The sequence below is a fragment of the Lycium barbarum genome, chromosome 1, assembly GCF_019175385.1.
Source record: "Lycium barbarum isolate Lr01 chromosome 1, ASM1917538v2, whole genome shotgun sequence".
Lineage (NCBI taxonomy): Eukaryota > Viridiplantae > Streptophyta > Magnoliopsida > Solanales > Solanaceae > Lycium > Lycium barbarum.
Genome location: NC_083337.1, coordinates 134,746,170 through 134,770,528, shown reverse-complemented (window position 1 = coordinate 134,770,528; position 24,359 = coordinate 134,746,170). Strand labels below are relative to the sequence as shown.

At 34.2% G+C, this 24,359-nt stretch overlaps 1 pseudogene; it reads right to left on the bottom strand.

The window, feature by feature from the left end:
• Positions 1–2,403: 2,403 nt before the first annotated feature.
• On the bottom strand, positions 2,404–17,745 carry LOC132614544 (2-oxoglutarate-dependent dioxygenase 21, chloroplastic-like; annotated as a pseudogene).
• Positions 17,746–24,359: the final 6,614 nt, after the last annotated feature.

The following is a 24,359-nucleotide window of genomic DNA, read 5'->3' as shown; positions in this document are numbered from 1 at the left end:
TTCTTTGTTAGCTAAAATTATGAGTAGCTAATTTTAAAGCTAAGGTTGTGAGTCCCATGATGGATATTATGTGAATGGGTTTCTATTATTGATATATGCATAATGGTTGTTGGTATTTATTCTGTCTTTGTGATTTAGTGTAGGGTGATGATTGCAAGCATTAGCCTAAGCCATTATATTAACTTTTCTTGGAAAAGAGAGTTAGTATTGGTAAGATTGAATAACAATGACTCGAGGCGTTAACCCTCGTTTAATAGACTAACTTAGGGATAAGAACAAGTCTAAATTGGCATTATTGGTCATTCTTCGATTGCAACTCTTTTATATTCGGAAGAATCATAAAGAGGAAATACGACTTAACTGTTGGGAAACATTAAGAAGTCCTTAACAGATCAAGTGCATATTTATATAACAACCATTAGAAATATATCACATTGAAACCTGAAGCATAATATCTAATCAAATTGGGGAACACAACCTTAGTCTCTATCTCGCATTAAATACAATTCCAGTCAAAATATTTAATTAGGTTATTCAACAAATATTTCAAATTATCAGGAATAGGATTAAAGCCTTTAAAGACTAGTATCGCATACGATTAGTATTCGTTTCTCTCCATATTCCCTGTGGGATTCGACCCCAACCTTCTTGGGTTACTATATTTGACAACGTCCGCTTTATATCATTAATAGGTGTAATTTGAGCGTATCAAGGAGCCAGAGGTATTGTTAGGAACAGAAATGGGGATATGGTCATGGCCTTTGCACATCCATCCCAATTCTGCACTAACAATTATAGTGAAGCATATGCAGCGCTAGTCAGTATTTTTTGGTGTGTCAATCATCCCTTCGAAGCCCTTGAAGTAGAATTGGATTCCAAGATGGTTGTACAAATGATTGAGGGTTCCCTTAAACCTCCTTGGAGGTTACATGGCATCATAGAAAGCATTAAGTCAAAGATGGCTCATAGAAACATCTCAATACAACATTGCTATAAAGAAGGAAATGAGGTGGCAAATGCCCTAGCTAATTATGCAACAAGAATACAAGTCCCTAGAATTTTTTTGAATAAAGGTGACTTGCCGATGGAAGCTAGAGGACCACTCAGAATGAATAAGCTCAACCTTTCTTCCTTTAGGAGGAGAGTTAAAAAGAATGCAGGTTGGTACTTTGAACCTCCGTGAGGTGACTTAGGCGAAATGCATTAACTGACTTAAAGTTTCAATGCATTAGTATATCTTTTGTATAGTATTGAATGTAATCTTGTGTAAGGATCTAGGGATATGACCACTAACAATCCAGTTTGAGTCTTCAAATCGTTCTACCTACGGGTTACTAGTTAACGGGTTAGTTATAACTTTATGAGTATCTTTCGGGTTGCTCACAAGCCTGTAGATGCTACTATAAACCCTATATTCCTATGGTGGCCAGAGGTAACAAGAACGCAATTACTTCTCCGTATTCAACTAAGAAAGGCTAAAGGGTATATTCCTATCCTCATTAGTGAAACGATTAATCGAACAAGCTCTATTTATTCTTATTACGCATGCAAATTCCCTTTCCCAAGTTCAATTCACACGCCACAAATAGTGCTTAACTATTTCGTCAGATAATCAAACAATTAAGATCAAGAATAAATAAATAACCCAAAGATGAAAATCAATAGATATAAATGATAATCAAACGTCAACTTTCATGTTTGAGGCAAAACCCTAGAACTAAAGAGTTTAGCTCCACATAGACATGGTGGAAAAACAACAAATCATCTAAACAAAAATGTCAAAATAAGTATTACAGAGAAGAGAAGGTAAAACCCTATAACTACGGCCTCCACGGCGGCTCCAAGCTCTCTCTAGGTCAAAAGTTCTGAACTAAGGGTTTCAAGCTATCCAAAGTTATGTAAAAACCTTGTAGAATATGTATTTATAGGGTACCAAAAGGCCTGGGCTTTAAAAAATCAAATCCAAATCGGAGAAGGAAAATAGTCGAAAATAAGCCTGGTGCACCACCCTGGGCACCAAGGCAAATTTCCAGTGAACATTTTTCGCTGCCAGGTACCTCCTCCTCCTCCTCCTCCTCCTTCTTCTTCTTCTTCTTCTTCATTGCTTCTTTCTTTGTTTTGTAGTCAAAATGGGGGACAAACTCTATGGAATGTCCCCCTTCTTGTCCCCCTTCCTCTTTTCCTTCTTCTTTCTTCCACACTTTATTCTATTTTGCTCCAAATCTCGTTATCTTTACATCGTTTTATTCCTACATAGTAAAAATATAATATTAAGCACAAAGTAATATAATTAATACTCAAAAGACGTTTAAAAGTATTAAAATGTGAGACAACAATAGCTAAATATATGCATTTTTAGACCGAACATCAGTACTACCTAAAAAGCCAGCAAAAAACACAAAACTAGTTGTTCTTGATTGTCATGAGGAACCTCTTCCCTTGTCCAAGATCATTTTCAGACACGAATTTGAGAAAATCTGTGAAGCTGCTTTCTTTATAACCCTTTGGATGCTCTTCATCCACTAGCTCTTTAGCTGTATCAATTTTCTCATCCATTCCCAAACTACGCAAGCTAGCAACTGAAACTCTAGCCTTCTCAGAGTTGAGGGTAACTCTATGTACCACACTTTTATACAAACCATTCCTTAGTACTTCTAAATGGTCACCCACATGGACTTCAAGGGTACCCTTAAGGTGTGGGACGACCCTCCATTGTCCATCTTCACTGTCCAAAATTTCAAAGCCTAATGAACTCTGAAGGACAATTGTTAGGATACTGTAATCTGAATGTGGTGGCAACCCTAGTGCAAGGCTTGGTTGAGGACACGGAAGCTAAGAATTCACTGCCATTACATTCACCCCTTCTTCCCATTTTTTGCTTAGATATGTTGGACCAAGTCCTAGGCCTTCAGTGATTAGACCAATGATGTTCATGGCCAATTTTTGTTCTTCCTCTGCATATGTGCCCATCTTCTCCCTGGAATTCAATATTCAAATTAAAGAGTTAGAATGTTTTATTGACAACTTATACACGTGCAATTTAATAAGTTGTTTAATAGACTTTTTTTTTCTTACGTTACGGGCTTGATATGATGAGGTATATATTTTTGTTGGTTATCAAATAAACTTATAGTATAAATTCGTTTTTCTACAAATTAAAACGTTTCTCGCAGAAATATTTTCTAGAAAAAATATTTAGATATACTCACTGACAGTATAAGCAAACTGTTACTTGTCAGATTCCGAAAAAGATAATTTTATATATTTTTTCTAAAAAATAGAATTAGTAACCTAAAAAATAAAGTTCTAAGTTGTCTGTTATACTAGGTTACAAATACTATGCGCTAGTGGCTAGAAAAGAAATTACTCCCATCATTCCAATTTATGTAATGGTGTTTGACTGAACACAGAGTAAAAAAGAATTAAAAGAAGGCTTTTAAAACTTGTGATCTAAAACATATAGAAAGTTTGTCATTCTTTTTTTTGGTTGACGTGTGATATAAATTCGGATCGAGGGAGTATTTACACTATCAATGTATATAAGTATAATTTGATAGAAATTCATAACATGCCGCTCACAATGATCTGTTTGAAGTCTAGAAAAAAAAAAAAGCAAGATACGTACCTATAGTCCGGCGGGTTTAGAGGCCACAGTTTAATCCAATCACTTAAAGGATTTGCATAATGTTTGAGGAAGACTCGCCAGAATTGAACCTTGTCTTCACCATCCCTCAAGCTTGTTCCATATCTCACAGGTTTGAACACGTCATTTGACATTAATTTTTCTTTGTCTTCAGTAGGCAGGTCAAAGAAACCAAATTTCACTACAACAAATGTGTTATTTAGCTACGAAATTATTAAGTACGATATAAAATTTGTCACTAATTGTTCACTTTTTGTGACAAAATTTACCTTTCGTATTTAAATACATGAGCCATATACTTTTAGTGACGAAACACATAATTTCGTAGCAAAGTTTCATCCACCAAAGTTTCCCACCAAAAAATGATTTGGCGCCATTTATTAAGTAGTATTAGCGACGAATATTAAGTTATCAGTGACACATTTTTTTGTCACTAATAATGCACCCAATTTGTGACAACCTATTATTTGTCTTAAAATTAGTTATATTTTGGACACGAAAATTTTTTGTCACAAAAAATATGTGGTTGCAATAGCGACAAATTAGAGTTTGCAGTTAAATGTTGTAAGCTTTAGCCACAAAAAAAATTATATTCAATTGTGACATTAGTTTTTGTCACTAATAATATAAGAAATCAGTGACGATCATTTTATTGTCTCTAATGAACTTGCAACTTAGTGACAACCTAATTTTGTCACAAAATATACAATGTTTAAATAGCGATGATTTAAACTTTGTAGTTGAATAATTAACTATTTATAAAATGATCTTAGGCTACGCTTGTTTACGATTACAAGTGACAACTTGCAAACAATTTTTCAAGCGCTTTCTACAGGACAAGACGAAACCATAGAATGGTATGATAATGCCGAACTATGTCTTATGAAAAGGCAAGTGTCAATATAAACATAAAACCTACTCTAAGTTAGGATCTTGATATCACAGAGAACAATTATACAAAGATAGTGTCGACTTGCAAGCCTAGACTTTGAAAAGGTGCTAAATGTTTTATGAAATTTTGATTAACTATTTACCACCAATGTGAAAAATGAAATAAACTAAAAAATGAAAGCAGTAATGAAAGAAATTAACCCCCTAGAATTTAGGATATATTATGATAAGGCACTATAGTGGTAAAAAAACTATACACGTCCGGAGCCAGGGTAAACATATTATATCCGGACCTAACCCAAGATAACCATCACACCTAAACAGAAACGACCCATGTAGAAAGTCATTCGGCATATAGTCCTACCTATATACCGACTTGCATTCGACCAGATCCAGGCTTCAGGCCAAAGGCCATGCGGCATAAGGGTCCGCATTTCTAGCCTCGTATAAGCCACACTCATCTTCGCTTCAGTATGTGTTAACTCCTGTTGACCAAGTTTAAAGGAATAATATGGACGTCCAACAACTTCCACAACAACCTCCGTGAGATCAGAGGAGTAGATATCGGCCAACTATTTAATTCAACGAACTAACTGAATACCTATAATCCAATCGTGGCTCCAAGCAAATACAAGAAAAATGACCAATTAGAGGGTCATCGAACACTATTGTACAATACATAAAACAACATATTTGACTACATATTTATTTTCTTATCTTACACTTGTACTTTCACAAAATATCATTGTATGTTCCTTTTAGCTTCCTTTGAAGCCGCTAGCTTGGACCACTACATATACGTATGTATGTACATATATAAAGTAACCAAATCCATCTTTTGCTATGTGGTTCAATGGTAGTATTTTAATTTAATATAGTGGAAAACGCTCAAATATGTCATCGAACTATTTGAAAAGGCTCATTCATGACACTCGTTAATAGTTGGGCTAAAAAATGCCACTGCTGTTACCATTTTGGGTCATATATGCCATTACTCACTAACAGAACTCTACTACTACCAGATTTTGCCACGTGGCATTATCTAATCCCTTTATTTCATGAGTGACATATATGAGTCATTTCATAGTTCAGCGACATATTTGAGCCTTTTCCCAATTCCTATATAAACCTCAATTTTTTCTAATTATACGTAACAAGCTTATAAGGACAAGTTTGCCCCTTATATTAATAACATTATTATTTTACATGGAAAAACTATGCTCTCTTGTTTAATTAGATTATGAATTTAATCTTATTCTACATCCTTCACAAATTTTTACGGACTTTGCGGCTCTATTTTTTTTTTTTAAACACATAAATTTATCTAAGAAAAAAGAGACAGATTTAAAAAAGAGTACACTAATGAGGTGTAGATGAGTACGGAAAGTTACATATGTGTAAAATTTGCGGTGTTAATAGTGGTCGGGATCAAAGGCTCAAATATGTCAAACTCATATGTACTTTTCTTACTTATCTACACCTCATTAGTGTACTCTCTTTTATACCCGTCTTTTTTTTTTTCTTAAACAATTTTTATGCATTTTTTAAATATTTTTGAAGAGTCATAAAGTACGTCAAAATTGTGAAGGATGTAGAATAAGATTAGATTCATAATCCAATTAAATAAGAGAGCATAATTTTTCCATGTAAAATAATAATGTTAGTAATATAAAGGACAAACTTGTTCTTATAAGTTTGTTACATAAAATTAGAAAGATTGAGTTTTATATTAGAATTGGGAAAATGCTCAAATATGTCACTGAACTACGAAATGACTCATATATGCCACTCGTAAAATGAAGGGTTTAGATAATGCCACATGGAAAAATCATGAAGTAGTAGAGTTCTGTTTGTGAGTAATGGCATATATGACCCAAAATGGTAACGTCCGAGGCATTTTTTAGCCCAACTATTAACGAGTGCCATGAATGAGCCTTTTCGGATAGTTCAATGGCATATTTGAGCCTTTTCCATTAATATAATAAAAGATTTTTTTATAATATTTTGTTAATTATTTTGCAATGTGTGGGGCATCGGAACGAAGCAATTCTTCCTCAAGAAATCAATTCCAAGTATCATATCGAAATCTCCCAAAGGGATTACCATCAAACTGTGTTTTCCAGCCCAAGGTCCAGCAAGCACTTTCACATCATACGCCATACCTTCAATTAGTTGGGCCACTTGATTCACAGTCTTCATATAAGACGGACTCTTTGTCAACTTAAGTTCGAATTTTGCAGCAAGTTTGACATCAATAAAAGTGTGAGTAGCTCCAGTATCCACCATCACCACTAACACTCTATCGTCAACCTTCATTTCTATGTGCAGCAACGAAGAATGAGTGTATGTTGATCACTCCCCCACCGTGTTCACTAATGAAATATGATTGTTCAAGAGTAAACGAAGCGGTTTTGCCAAAGCAGCAACTACACCACCCTCCTCATTTGTGTTTGCATTTCCTGCAAGCATAACATTCACCATTTCACGATTTGGACAACTCTTGGCCAATTGAGGCCGACCACAAGTCCAACAACCTTTGTCATTTGCTGAATTCTTCGTGTTCTTTGAATTTTCAGTGTCCACAACCGCCTTTCCTTTGTCGTTTGGTATGCGAACTAAATTATCCCAGGATTATACTCTTGGAACTAATTTATTCCATTTGGGAGGTGAGATAAAATTATCTCAAGTTTGATGAGATTAGGTGGGATATTCCAGAATTAAGTTTGGGACTAATTTTATACAATGTTTGTAGAAGAAGTATAAAATTAATCCCAAACTTAATCCTGAAACCAAACATAGTATAAAATTAATCCCAGACTTAATCCTGAAATATTTCACCTTATCCCGCGTACCAAACGACTCCGAGGTATATGTGTCAAAAAGTGAATAGCGAGGGTAAAATTGTTTGGAAAAATATAACAAAAGGTAAATGTAAATAACAATATTTACAAATTAAAAAGGGGTAAATTAACCATTTTCCCAAAATTAAAAGACTGAGAAATCAAAATGTGGTCCCCCAAATTCTCCCCCCTCGTTTTTCCCAAATTCCTATTCCCTCCAAATTCTATTTCCCCATCAAATCAGATTCCCGCTCCCCAAATCCCACTCCCCACGATTCATGCCAAAACATTATATTCAGACCTACGCTCCCAATCTCACTTCTTTTAGTGAACTGCTTCTTTAGGGTTTAGTTTAATTCTTTCACTTTCTCGGTATCACCGGTGAGTATACCTTACATTCTTTTAATCTCTTGTGAAGTGCCAGAATCAGCAGGCAACCGCTATTTCACGAACTGTAAGTTTCTATCTATTTTTCTCCCTCTCTTTTGTATTTTTTGTAGTTTTAATTAAGTGATTCTATCTTTGAATTTCTGGCAATGAAATCAAAATAATTAGATATATCTAACCCTACTAGCTTAATTTTTGAGTAGTTGAAATTGATAAGAGGTAACAAAGTTGCAATGAAACTCTCACGGCCTATTCAGACTTCAAGCCTTCATTCTCAGACTCCAAAGCAGCAAACCTTCAGTAAGTTCCTATTTATTAATCTTTCTTTCTATTCCAAATTTCATCCTTGACTTGATTAAGTTTAGTTGAATCTTATGTATATCTATCTTGTGGGGGACCACTTTTTTACTATTTTTTAGGTATGCTCTCTTGATAGAGGAGGAGGGGTATATAGTCTCAAAGCTTTAGTAGCAATGTTGTGAACTCATATGAGAGTGATCAAAACTCTGTCAATTTTAGAGTCACTGGTATCTTCATTATAATGTTATTATTTTATTATTCGAAGATTTTAATTGCTGAATTTGTTTTCTACTCCTTATTCTGTTTGCAAAATCGATATAAAGTTCAAATGCACTGATGACGATGAGTACGAATTGGAGGAGTACATTATTCGGATTGAATTGAGAAACTAATTTGGATTAACAATGTCACGGCCCAACTCCGTAGGTCGTGACTAGTGCCCAAGCTGGACACTCGTATACGTACCTGTTAGCTATAATCAACCCGAAACTAAACATAATATGGAAACTTGTAAAAACAAAACGTCGTCTCAGAACTGTCACATATACAAGGTAACTTGTCTCCTGAGGAGTCACAATCAATCAAGCATGACATAATACGTAAGCCGACAAGGATGCCTCTACATACGGGAACATCCCAATATATATACATATATATATATATATATATATATATATATGCAAGCCGACAAGGCAGCCACTACGTATGGGAACATCCCAAATATAAGTCATGCTAACACAGCCGAACAACATCTGTACACAACCCACACATATGTCTACAGACCTCTACGAGTATCAACAGTGACATATGACGGGACAGGGCCCCGTCGTACCCCTGGATAAACATATATATACATCAAAAGGATTTGTACCAAAAGTCTAGGCTCCAGAACAATGGAGCACTCCAAGACAGCTGAGTAGAAGTCCTAAGCTGGAGGATCACCAAAGCGAGTATCTGCACCTACGGGTGTGAAACGCAGCCTCCCCGAAGAAAGGGGGTCAGTACGAGATATGTACTGAGTATATAAAGCATGAAATACAATAAGTAAGATCACAATTGAAGTAGAGGTTCCAGGAGACAAGTATGATAATCAAGAAATCACTGTACCTGTGCCTTACGAAACAAAATCATGCATATCATTATCATATACCATACCCGGCCCATTATGGGACTCGGTGAATAAAGTTGTGTACACGTATACCATACCCGGCCCATCATGGGACTCGGTGCCATAATCATATCATCATATACATATACCGTACCCGGCCTTCTAGTGAGGGACTCGGTGAACAATGCAGTGAAACTGTGAACGAATACATACCCGGCCCATCAAGGGACTCGGTGAAAGATATAATAACAGCGTGCACGAGCAGAGTAGTGAGTAATCATATGCAAATCAAATCATCATCTGAGACTCGATAGAATAGATAGAATGAACTAACACTTGAATATCAAGACAATAATCATATCAAGTATCCTTCGAATGTCACAATAGATTATATCAAAATAGAACTTCAGGAATCATAGACATGTACCAAGATAATGTGAAATAGCTTATGGAAGTCAAGAACATTAGTCATCGTAGAGTCTCTAAGGATAGGAGCTTATACATACCGACTACTATCCAACATATAGAAGACTTGAGAGGCAATAGCTCAATCACCTTAAGAGTTCTAACATCAAGAAGTGAATAAGGATCATGGATCACACGCGAAACTTATGAATGGAATTATCCCAAAGTTCATATCATACGTCACTTATATCTAAGACATGCCAAAAGAAAGAAGGGATAGCTTTACATACCTTCAACGCTTATCCGTAATACAATACGTATACGCTGCCCGCAGTGTCTCGACCTATATTAAGACGTTAAGAACTATGGTTAAGCTATGGAAAGGTTCAAAACGTATTCCAACGTTAGTAGTTCGTTTCTAGAAGATTAGGCGGCATTTTCCTTATATTCAAGCCAACTATAAAACAACCAAATCAACATCCATAACCACACGTTTAAGTACTATATCAAGACTAATCAAGACAAGATTCAAGAACATTCCGAACAGCCCATATATTACAACATTCGATAATAATCTACATACGATTACGACATATTCAAGTTATCCTTAATGGTCTATAGTCATAACGTTTTCATCGAAACGACCTTGTAACAGCTCAACCAATACAACAATACAACAATACATTATATAATCTTAACTATGCTTAATCCTCCAATTCAACAAGAATAACAACATGCCCAAATAGCCCCTAATTAACAACATAGAGATGCCTGATAATCTTACGAACATCTACGGATACACCAAGCAAACCACATACGCTTCTTATACGTTATTTCATACACTTCTTTCATCTAAATTAGTGAATTATACCAGCAAACACACGACAACAACATCATTCATTCATATGCAAGAAAACTACATTAATATCACAATAGGTCCTTACAACAACCCACAAACAAATTCAACTTCAACTTTAACCATTTAATTCCTTCACTCTCATTATATAATCCATGACAACAACAACCAAAATGCTACTTAAAATTAATTGACCAATTCTAACTAAAACACCCCCCCCCCTCCCTTACACGGCTCAAACCACATCTCAACATCAACATACACAATTCTTTAGATTCAATTCATATCTACCAAATTATCCAAGTCCAAACCATCCCTAAAACATGTAAAAGAAGATTAAACCTTACCTTAACAACTTGGCTCCTTAATTTGCTGAAATTGGTGAATTAAAAGACAAGTATTCTTGCTGCCCCCAACAACCAAACTCACGTTGCTATTGATCCTTCAAATAGTTGGAATACCTTGGAAAATTAATTTTTTTGCTACAAATTCTTGAGCTTCACCATGGACAACCATGGCCGAGTCTCTCTCTATCTCTATAATTCACAAAGTGTTGAAGATGAAATGAATGAAATGGATAGTCCATTAGTCATCAATTCACTATATATATGGTGTCCAAGGGTTGTACACGTGCCCCACTTATGGCATGGGCCAATCAGATTTGGCCATGCCATGGTGGGGTCCACTTGGCCCACTAATTGCCTAATTAATGATAATTAGTCTCTAATCCCCACTTAATAATCTAATCATGGTTAATTAATCCCTAATCTCCACTAATATTTCTATACCAAATAAAATTTATAAGCAATTCGTGCATTAATTAAAAGTTGAGGATTAAAAGTCTCTATTTCATATCCCAAAATAATCTCGTCCTTAACTTATCTTGATTAGCTTAAAAATATTATAATGTACAAAAATACGGGATATAACAAACAAAATTTGAGATTTGATGGATGTAACAGGGTTCCAGCGGATGGAAGATACTAATGGCTTTTCATATTCTCAAGTGAGTGTTGTTTCAGTTTCATGATTGATCATTTTTCACATCATTTATTAATTCAATTAAATATGTTTTTGAGGTGTTGATGTGTGAGTTCACGATCAAAGGGAGTAATGTTGTAATGAGAAAATTAATGAGGAAAAGAAAATAAGCTTTCGTGAGGGAGGAGCAAAGAGTTACTACACATAATGTTGTGACTCTAGGAAAGGTTAGTAATATAAGGTATCATGAAATGACTTGTTTATGCACTTAACAAGCTCATTTCTATTGTGTGATAATAAAAAAAGGCTTTTTATATTTAAGAATTGTTAATCCCCATTGTCATCCACTTTACCTTTGTTACTTTCAAGTCAGATGTGTGATTTATTAAGTGCTAAATTATTTTGATATGGAACTACTTTGTTATTGTACTGTTTAAATTTGTCTCTGCGAGTTAAGGCTTATCTATAACATGCTGTCTAATTTTATTGATACATTTCCAAATTTTTGGTTGTAGGTCCCCAAATTCTATCTATGTGGTAGATAGAAGCTCTGGCAGTTTAATAAATATATCAAAATTATGGCGAAGAATATAAGGAGCGAGGGACTTCAATTAATGTCTTGTTTCACGCTTATGGTTAATATGACATATTGGAGACAATTTCAGAGAAGATTTACCAAAAGCTAGAAGAATAAAAGTAGGGTAAGATTCTCTTAGACATAGTCTTCATTAAATTTTCATAAAGGTAGTTAGCAACTACGATCAAGTTAAATTGATAAGAAGTTTAGCTATCCTGTTAACAAAAATTCATGTTTGTTGAGAAAATGAGGAACAAGGTAAACATAATTTTGAGTGTTTGTGCAAATTTTAAGAATTATTCTGTTGTGAACTCTTATGTGTAATGGTTCATATCTCAAATTAGTAAAAGATTCAAAACTTGACTTCCATTTCTCGCGAAAAAGGACAAGTTGTTGAGTTCTGTTAGTTTTCAGAATCCCCTATTATAGGGTAGTAGGTAAGTTCAAGAAATTTTTACTTTTTCTTTAGGTCTTCTTGAATTCCTCCTTTATATTTTCTAGTTAAGTGTATGATTTCCTAAAATGTCAAACCGATAGTTGAATGTTTCTGGACAATCCTTTGAATTTCTCATGACAAATTTTACTTTCAGTATCTGCTAACTTTATTGTATTTTGGTAGTTTATGATGGAACTTGTGATATGTATATTTATATTGAAAAGACCTAGTTGGAAAATGAGACTTCTCGTTCAAATCCATTAAGGAGATATGGATAAGTGAATGAAATTCTTAACAGTAGTTATCATCCTTATCTCTCTATGTCTTTTTTTGGTTAGAGGCTTCTTCACACTTTTCCAGTGTTTATTCTCATCTAGAAGGTACTCCTGATGACTTAATAAAGTAATGCACTGTTGAAGCCGCGACTAATGAGCAAGAAGCTCATTTGATTGGAATTTCCTCAACTCAAGTAATATCTAATGCTCTCTCCACTGATGTTGGCTGCTTTTAATATACTACCTTAGCAAAACATCCTAAAATACTGTAATCGTTCCTAATACTGTCGCATGTGCCTTAACATTTGCAACTTCGAAAGTTGCGTCTCTTGATCCTGTTAAGCTAATGGCAACTGAAAGCACTACTCAAAATTCATTTTCCTTGCTACAGACTTATCCAAATATTAGCAAAGGCCTAATGAAAGAGAGAACATTTGAAAGATGCCATGAGCCTTTTGTTATTCTTGGTAAATCACAAGTAATTGTTTCATGTTTTCCTCAAGAATCCGTCTTGATGTAGTTTCTTGGAATTAATGGATCCTTCTTTGGGCAGTGAAGGGGAAATTGGTTTGTTCAATAGGAGGTTTAGACTAAATCAAATGAATAGAAGTTGAACTGTATGAAGTGTTTGGAAGGACTTTTGGCCTTTTAGGTATTTTCTGGATTTGCCTTTCGCATAGTGCTGACTCGCGGGACATATTCTTGATTTGCACAAGTTTTTATTTCTACTCCTTTTTGATGGATATGTTCTAATCTTGGGTATGCTTAAACCAGCTTACAGATTTTGGTTTGCCAAATATTGGACTTTTGAACAGTACAAATGATCAATCTGGACTCGGTACAGAGGATGTAGTGCTTCCTGATGTTGGTAGTCAGCAAGATCCAGATCTATCAGACAAATCTCAGCAGTCTGCTGTTGGTACCCTGACTATTTGGCTCCGGAAATTCTTCTTGGAACTGAGCACGGTGAGAAAGAAATTGCTATGCTACACTTGGTGACATGTTGTTACTTCCTCCCCATGTCACCCTTGACTAAACATAAGAACATGACATAAGATAAATAGGGGCGTTAGGAGTGAGAACGAAAGGAACATAAGTAGAATTTACTACCTGATTATATGTACAGGTAGCGATACTGATTAGTGGTCAGTAGAAATTATTTTATTTGAACTCATCACTGGGATTCCGCCTTTCAATACCTAGCCTATTGAGGTATTATAATACAGTTCATAACATGTATAATTAGTGTTAAAGCACTCTTTACATAGTCCTCCATTTTGAGTGTCATTCACATTGCAATTATCTGATATTGTTTTTTGTCATATTGAAATCATAGGATATGGAAGATGATATCTCACTGCATTTTCTGGTGCATTTAAATGGAGAAATCAGACTGTTATGGTGCAAAAGTATTATATTAATGGCACTATTTAAATGGAGAAATCGGACTTTATGATGTTAGTTTTTTCTATTAATTTCAGGGCATATAATCGTGCTGCGATCAAAATTAGAGGACTAGATGCGGATCAATTTCAATGTGAATGATTACCATGATGATCTAAAGTGCGTGTAGATAGCTAATTATTGACCCTTACAGTGTTAGATGTATACTCAACACTAAGATCACTGGTGAAACTTGGCACATGGTCTTAAGCACTGAGGGCATGTCACTTAATCTAACAAATTACTGGTCTTTTCTGTTTGTAGTATAAATTGATGAGTTTTGTTTGAGCTGAACTATTTTTGTTGGGTTGATCAGGTCCCAATAGAGAAGGCCAATCCATTGGTGTGATTGTTGATGGTGAAGATGCTAATGGGAAGCCTCACAAGCTCGGATTGTATTCGATTACTAGCAATGCCCTTGGTGACTCCAAAACTGTAAGCTCTTAATTCCTATTTATTCCAAAAATTCCACATATTACAGTTCATTCTTAACAGATTGATGAACATATGTCTAGAGTGATTTATATTGACAGTTATCGTTTTTACCAACAACTATAGGTGATATCATCTAGAATACAATTAGATGCAACAGATGATGGTTATGATAATCAAGAGTTGTTTTCTCAAACTTCAATCAAGGTATCTTCCCACTTCACTCTGCTTACTCTGTTGTTTCATAGTAAATACTACCATTGTTCAGATAGAGAAAGCATTTTTTTAAAGTTGGTTCCTTTAGGAAGTTCAGTCATTGCTCCAGGAAACTGCTCAGTTTTTACGTATATTAGAAAATGAATATTACATTTCCTGATTAAAAATCTATTGTCTGGTTAGTTCTTGTAACATACCTCTCTGGTATCCATGTCATAAATTTGGTATTATTTTGAATGTTATAAATTAGTTTGAAAAATGTCTTAACTTTAAAGCTGAGCAATTACTTTATGATAATGATGCCTACTTGTTTCACTATTGAGCATTTGTGTCTCTGTATTCTGATAAAGAGGAGGTTGTTTGGATTATATGTATGCTGATCCTCTGTTTGTGTTTTTCCAAGTATAAAGAATGTTGAGATTCTTTTGGCATATTTCAAATTTTTCTGAATGGCGTTTCTTTTTATGTAAGAGATGTCTATCTCTATTTTCAAATAATTGGATGTTCTTGAGGTCTAGCCTGCTTAGAATTGGTAGTATCAATATATTATTGGTTGAATTAACTCACTACGCCGCCTTTTTAGCAGTAGCTTCGACTAATTTTGACCTTTGATGGTTACCGAAATTTCTATGTTCTTCAAGTCTTAGCCTCGTTGAAATTCTTATCAATATTTGATTTCCATTGTATGCACCGCCGTTTCCTCCGAATTTGATGGTTTTGATAAATCCTACGTAATTCGTTTACTATAAAAATTTCCTAATTTCTATCTTTAGGTGCTTTGCTATTTGCGCATCTAATATAAGAAGGATAAGGTTCTTCAACAACGAGAAATGAAGTCAACCACAACCAGGAGTTTGAAGATAGGAATAGTTTGGAGACATCTTATGTTATTTTATGGGTTATGCATATATACAGAGAAAATGTATTCTAATGTAATACTTTATGTTGTTTGGCTTTTAGCAATGAAATATTCTTATATAATTCTATTTCTAGAATAATCTTACTGACTACGAATTAACATCGTAATTTATGACAATTGCAATTGTAATTAATTATGGCAATTTGTAGTGACAATTTTATTTTGTCAGTAAAAGCAATAGTTTTAGCGACGAAATGATAGTTTTACCTACAAAATTGTAAACCTTTGAATAAAAGCAAAGATGTCACTAATTTATACATTTAGGGACGAATTACTTTTTGTGTATAAAAGGCAATCTTTAGAGACGAAATAATGTTTGTTCGACTACAAAACGCATATAACTTTGGAGACAATTGATGTTGTCGCTAATTAAACTAAATAATTAATGACAAAGTAATTTCGTCGGCATAAGTAACCCTTTTAGTGATGAAAGTACACTATCAACTACAATTTTTTATACTTTTCCAGACAAAGAAGTTCGTCATAAATACGATGCATTTGGGGACGAATTTTTTTTTCGTAGTTAATATAAAGTTATTTAGCCACGAAACACTAAGTCGTCTTTGTATACTATTAGCGACCCACCTTTAAGGACGAATGATTGACGAATTTCTTTTCATCAAAAAATATTTTTAGTGACGAAAACTGATTTTTAGGTGGCAAAATAAATCGTCATTGTTAATTAAATTTGTTGTAGTGAAAGGCGGCTGAAAGTGCTGCATCTAGTATTTCCTGTGATATCCCATGGTTGATAACCTTTAAATGACGAAAGAAGAGACATGTTAATATTTACAAGAGAGGAATTTGGATCAAATGATATTGAAGATAGGCTATTATTTTATTCACTTCCATTTAATTTCGGTGTATTCAAATGTTTAGGCCATGCTATATTCATTCATGAAAGGGAGTAGCAACGTACAGCTCCACTCGTCTGTTGGGATTTTATTTAAATATAAATTAATTAAAGTGATTTAAAAGAACATGTATCTTTTAATGAAATGGTGTGTCCTTTTATTCTTGGGTTATTACCACCATTCTATTTAAACCTAACTACTTTTAATCCAACTTTACTTTGTTATTCCTTCCAAAAAGTATTTTTTCTTCTACAAAATCCTACACTTGAAAATCAGAAAAGTTCTTACTTTTCTAAGATGGATTTTTTTACTGTTTGCTCAGTGCAGATTTCCAAGGCTTGTCATATCCACTAAAACTATTTGCGTACAATCCCATAGCAATCTCGCCGAGGAGAGGGAGCAAATATCATATTTAAGAAAGCGTTTCGTACGTGTTTCAAGCCTCCAATTCTGTATTCATTGTTCATATTGCCAAACCTTCATCTTGTGTTCTTCTTTATATATTTTGTGTACTCGGATATAATTTTCTAACATCCTCCGCATCCTCACCAAAAACAAAGAAACGGGAGGAAAGTAAGAGGATTTAAGTTATACCCTGACTTCTTACATGATAGGGTAAACTATCTATATGTTGTCACTGCACAAGAGTTTAAACTCATAATGGAGGCAATCACTCAATATGATCTGATTATCCATTATATATAGCATCTATGGGTACATATGAAATGTATTGAATCGTTTTTTTTTTTTCAGTGAATAGATTCGATCATAATTTCGAATATGAAACTAAAAGGGACAAAATAAAAAAGGATATACTCTGAATCATAGATTATAATGGAATATACAATCAACCAATATTTAGCAAATCCGAAAAAGAGTCCGAAGAAATGGTCAGCTACCTGAAAGAAACCATTGCGGCGGCATGCCTTTGCAATATCTTGGATGATTATTGATCTCCTCTCGGGATCATCATTTAACCCATCCAAATCAGCCAAAGGGACCCGAGCAACCTCTGGATTATTCAAATTGGGCCTTTGTGGAGATGACACCTTGTAACACTTGGGAACATGCGACATCCCTTTCTCTTGTGGAGTTTTCCCTATAGGAAATGACCTAGAGCTTTCATTTTCTCCATCCATTCTTAACAACTTGAAAGTGAGAAGGGATTGTTGAAGTTGTAAACTGAAAAGAGAAACAGAATGGATTAATTATGAAGACAAGTAGTACTAGTGTGCTGGCTATTTATACTATTTGAGCTCATTGTCAAGAAGGTTAACAGATACATGCATGCATCAAGTCAAATGCTACGTATGAGGACAAGTAATATACCATTTTCTGTTTGAAACAAACATGTCCCACTAGCCAAGAGTATTTAGTCCCCTAGGGGCATGACGATGACCAAGTTGCAATATTAATGTTCCTAGTTTATCAGGCGTATTTGGCTCAGGGGTCTTGTCCAAGTTCATCTACAACAAGACAACATTAGCTTTTTTGGTATTCAATGTGACAAAAAGGCTGCTATTTTTAAGAGCCTGATATAGTCCGGTCCCAATTTATGTGATGGTTTTTTATTTATGAGAGTCAAACAAATTATTTTTGACTGAGCAATTTTTTTGTATGCCTTTTAAATTATTAATTATTGTAACTTATAGTTCCTTTACATAGTTTTCAAATACCTATTTTTTTTATTTCGAAAAACTAAAATATTCTATGTCCAAATGTTCCGATCAAATTAAGAAAGTTGAACTCGAAAAGCAAAAAATGACACATAAATTGGGCTAGAGAGAGTAATAATATTAGGGGTGTCAAATGTGATAGTTGGGATGAATTTGGATGGATCAAAACAGGTTGAGTTAATAAATGAGCGGACTATAGACCCGTCTAAAAGTTACTTGGGCTGAAATGAGTTGGGCAAGTCATAACCCTCGCAACCCACTCAAAAGTTACTTGAGCTGAAATGAGTTGAGAGAAAATGGGAAGTAAAACAGGTCATCACTCAACCAGCTCAATGTTTACTAAGTTTTAATTTCTTAACTTATTCTTTATACCTTTTTAAGTACTTACTAAAATTTTTTTTCTTTATTATTGTTATATATATAACAGATCAAACAACAAAAGAAGTCTTTTTAAAAAATAAATTAACAAAGATTTTTCACGGGTCAATTTAGATTACATGTTGGCCTAATTATTTAATTGACAAAATTAAACGGATCAAAATGACGGATCATGTTTTTATGAATTAATTTTACGCCCCTAAATAATGTCATACATGTTGTCATCCTGAGACTTTGAAAACTTGGCAAGTGACCCTGTGGATATAGAAGGAAATGATTAGTGGCTTCTTTTAATAGAAAAGAAGACAAAGCTTAGCTCTTTGAGCAACCGTATATGTCGCGTGTAATAACACTGTTGAATCCTAGATAAATCTATGCGTATTTTTGCGATGTCACTGAAATAACTGCTGCCACTTTTTCAAGAAAAATAGGTTTTTGTCCTGAATAGCGAGTCATATTCTTGTTCTTTCCGAGAAGAAAAAAGGGTGGGCTGAAGCATTGCATTTGGACGAGACAACAATGAAAGATGCATAGATCAATATATGTCTCTACATGCAGTGTGCTTTGATCTAAATTTATCCCTAACATTAAAACATTAGCCAACAGCTCAAATTGGATGTTTTATAACCTCAAATTAATCTTGATGAAAAATTATCATGGGATATTTCTTTTGGCATATCTTGAAAGAGATTTTATTTTTTGAAAGTCAGCGACGACAGAAAAAAGCAGCGTAAACAGGGGCGGCTCAATAAGATCGGTAGCCTAAAGCCAACTTTAACACGAGACCATTTTTTTTTCTTTGCTCAATATTTTTTAAAAGAAAAATTAACCTATAAATCTATTGTAGGTAAAAATTAAGCCCCATCATCCCTTAACTAGAGGTCTTGGGTTCAAGCCTCAGAATATAAAAAAATTTGCTAGGAAGTGTTTTTCTCTTTAACCAGCCTCGCATGTCTCAAAATTGAATTAATCGGGAAATTCAATACATCTATGGAACTACAGATGAAAAAAATGGGCCTCCAAAATTTTGGGGCCTAAAGCCCCCACTTTAGTGGCTTGGCCGTTTGGCTAAAAGGATACCCGTAGGTTGAAGTGTGTAAATGATTTTTTTTTTTTTTTTTTTTGGTTGACAATTTCAAGGGTTAACTTATGTATTTCTATCTACCTTAAAGAAACAGGACCCTCCTAAACGAAGCTCAACCTAAAATACCTTGCTTCTATATTTCATTGTTCTTCGATACCCTCACTCCGCCCTCATGATCATAACAACGAAGCTCATCCTAAAATACCTTGCTTTGTTATGAAATATATTAATGTGTATATCTATGTAGTTCACCCCACTACTCTTCACCATATGTCTCACCTCCTCCATGTTCATAACTCTGGTAGAAGTAACTCCCACTACTTCATGACCATTACTCCACACTTTATTTCTATAACACCCAAATGTTATTACCCATGTTTATGACACACCCTTTGGTGTTCTCAATATATTCTTATAAATAGTAGGATTGAATGTAATGGTTATACACTTCAAACACATTGAGATGAATAAAAAAAGCTCTCCTCTCTTGTCTCTCTATTTCTATTGTTTTCATCCTTTATATTGTTATTATTTTAGTTTAATTTTACAATACGTTATCAGCACGAATGACTTCGTTCATCTTCTCTATCAAGCGTATGTAGTAGGTGTTATTTTAACTTCCACAGCTTCGACCGCCTATACCCTTTTGGTTGTCAGGTTTAGATTACCAAAGTTTATGGCACTATGTGTGTTTCAGTGATCATCCTATCCAAAAGCGACATATGAAGTTTCAAAATGAATTTCAATTTTGACAATTTAATTAAGATGAGAAGGTGAGATTATGCGGTGATTGGTTTAAAGGTAGCATATTTTCTTTTACTTTCCCCTTTCAAATTTGCTATAAAAATATGTATTTATCTATATTTATGAGACTACCGCATCCTGAGTGTATTCTTTCTGTCCTTTTCTATTTCTAAATGGGATCTTTTCAATATGTTAACTTGCAATTGTTTTCTTTCTAGATCCTATGTACTGATATGTGGTACAGGTACATAATAATACAAGATATATTCCAACAAATTAATCTAGTGGATGTAGATAAAACAGACATAAGATCAGGTAGAAATTTACATCTACAACATATCATGAAATAGATTAAATTATTAGGTAGAGATACTTTTGTTCCTTTCAGTTTTTCCTTCTTTGATCTCAATTCTAACACATTGGTTTGTTTTACGTTGAAAGCTTTACATATTGATTTATGTGGTGCTAACATTTTTTTAATGTTTCAGAAAAGTACCGAAGAATAAAGAGAAAGATTTTCATGTTGATTTTCTTAAATCTTATTATGACTAAATTTGTTCAAGTCTATAACCATCGATGGTGGTGATATATTTAAAAGGCTTGAGGGCGAGTCCTAGTACATTTGGCCTATTATGCCATTGGTTGAGGGTAAGACGATGGATTGAAGTCCCGTCGCACCAAGAGGGTAACACGTTGGGTTTGAGTCCCGATGCATTATATTGATGATGTAATGATGACTAAGGCAAAATAATGTGCGTTTGATGAAAAATCGTTAACACCGTCCCACTTGATATGCTCCATTCCATGAGGGGAATGTGGTAGCAGTTCATAATAAGTCTAAATGAAAATAAGCGGTTAAACAAATGAACGTGGACGTTGCAAAGGACAAAATAATGTTAATCATCATTGTGGTAATATAAGTGGAAGAACATTATGAGTTCTCTAAATGGTCCTTCCAAAGGTGAAGGTAATTTTTTGTCATCAATATGTTATTGGACACACGGTTGTCGTATGACCCAATTTGAGAAAATTTTATAAATCCTCGATCAAAAGAAAGGAATACAATTTTAAAGTGATGACGAGGTGGATCTATGAATATAATAAAGAATCGTCATCTATGAATATAATAAAGACAATGGGCTTATAATGAAAATTTATGAAGCACGTATATATGATTATAATCCATTCCTTGACGAGAATGTGACTTGTGATGCTCGCCCATTTTTTGAAAGTGAAATATTTAAAATCATGGATAAGAACGTGCTCATGTATTGTTGGATAGATATCACAACTTGCCTCTACGGGAGGTTTGAGAGGAAAAAAAATTATTTTGGCATAAATGGTCATTGGTCACGTACTTTTGGTACGTCACAAATATTGTCTTATTATGAATTACCAAAGGATAAAAGTAAGGAATAAGTCTTGCTAATAAAGGTTTTGGACATGACCATAATGATAGCTACTCCCTAAAAGGAGATGTTAACCATACAGATGGTATTATGAAATTTGTGGTAATACATAATCAGTTGGGAGCTCTAGAAAAGCTAATTTGTTACTACCTGGAGGAATGAAATTGTTCATAATATTGGTATTGTAGTAAGTCTCAAAGGAAACTTTTTAAGTTTCAAAGGCATTGGTCATAAATGAATTATATTGAGATTACAAATTATGGGAAGGTTTAATATCTTCATATTACTACAACTATAGCGGGGAAACAAAATGTATGTGAAATGTTACCCGTTTTTCCTTTGAATCTGTACCACATAAATATTAGCATGATGGAATCGCATGCTATGGAGGTTGGCATGACCGGTTGACTATCCCGGTTCAAATGTGATGCAAAAATAATTGAGAATTCATGTGGTTATATTTTGAAGAAATAAAGAGATTCTTCAAGAATTCTCTTGTGCTGCTTGTTCTCATGATGACAAATTGATTAATTTACCAGCTAAGGTTGGGATTGTATCCCATGATTTTGGAACGTATAAAAGGTGATATATATATGGGCCCAGTCACCTGCCATATGGACCGGTTTACTATTATATGATTTTGATAGCTGCATCTATGTTATGGTCACATGTGCATATGATATCAACTTGCAATTTGATTTTTGCAAGGTTGTTTGCTCAAATTCTTAAATTAAGAGCATCATTCCAAATTATGAAATGATGTTGATAATGTTGGTTTATATCCAAGTTGGTTTAGCAGAAATTGTATGCCTCCAATTATAGCTAAACAATTGGTTATGAGAACAAACTCCCAAAAAGAAATTTTGGGATGAGATATGTTATTTAATATGTAGCAGCACTGGTACGCATCAAACAAACAAGTTATAAAAAGTTCCTCCATCATAATTGTTTCAGGGTCAGGAACCAAGTAATTCCCGTCTAGAAATTTGAATGTGCGGTATATGATTTACTTGTTTCACCAACGCACATAGATGGGTCCCCAAATAAGGTTGGGTGGTAAATTTTAGATTTCCTAACATTAGGGGGAGAGATGATAAGCAGCTGGAAATGTAATGAATTATCACTGGCGTGGTCCTCGTTGAAAAGATAATTCAAGTAATTAACTACCAGACGCGTTTACTGACCCAAAAGTGAATATTATATTTGAGCTACAAATGCTCCAATTTCAAGTAGAATTAAAGTCCTTGAAGGACATAGTCTATGGGGATAGATCGATCGGTTTTAAAGATGAAATTCCTTGAAGAAGGAGAGGAGCAAATGATCAAGATAGTCATACTAATGAGGCAAGTGCTTTAAAATAGCACCACGACATAATATTTCATACAACCTTTGATTAGGTTCAGGTACTTGAAAATGATGAAAATAAAGAGATCTCAATAAGTTATGTCGTATTGGAACCGATATCAAATTACCATCAACGGTATCTTTGAAATAATGTAGCGCTCAACATTATAAATGGTGATGAGGATCTTGAATTCAAATCTGTCAAAGAACGTGGACAGATATAATGAATGGCTAAATAAAATACGCAGTTCAAGTATATTTTGTTTCACTTGGAAAAGTGATGTTTTGGACCTATAGTCAAGGACCTCAAGGTATAATGTCAGTGGGGTACAAATGAGTTCTTATGCGAAAAGTAAAATGATAAATAAAAGCTATAAATATAAAGTACGGTTTGTGCCTTGTGGCATAAAGATTTTTCATAAAAGTCCTGACATTATTGTATGGAGATTTATGTATTCTCTTGTGGTAGATCAATGGGGATTCTTATCAGTCTGGCAATATATGAAAATTTTGAATGCATATAATTAATTGTTGCCAATATGGCTATATAGAGAACGAAAGAAAATCCGTAGGGATTTAAATTGGGTTGAAACATTTAAGGTTTACGAAAATAATGCTTCAACAAATCTTGATATAAGTTAAAGCGATTCCATTGAGTACCCCAATAGTTGTGATGTCGCTAAATATAAATAAACATCATTTTGACCTCATGATAATGATGAGTATATTGTATTGCATACTGCAAAAGAAATTAGTAATATAGATTTATTTATCCTAATAAATATTATCAAGGTTTTGTTGGTTATGTAAAATGCAAGGCATTGTTTTTATTATTACATCAATCGAGTTACCCATTTGCATACTTACAAAGCACACCAGGAATGCGTGTTTGGCTGAGATCAATAATTCAGCACATTTTACAATAGTATGATGTTTATTTGGAAATGAAGATTTCAACAATATTATTCAAAGCTTGCATAGCTCAATTGAAAGAAGGATTTAACAAAGGAGACATAATAGAGCAAGTTTCGTCAAAATTCTTTTCCAGACATTATGTTCAACAGAAAGATGAAGTAGATATTCAGCAAATACGCTCGATTGGTAATTTAACAGATGTGTACACTAAAGCATACCAACCACGACATTTGAGAAGCCGGTATA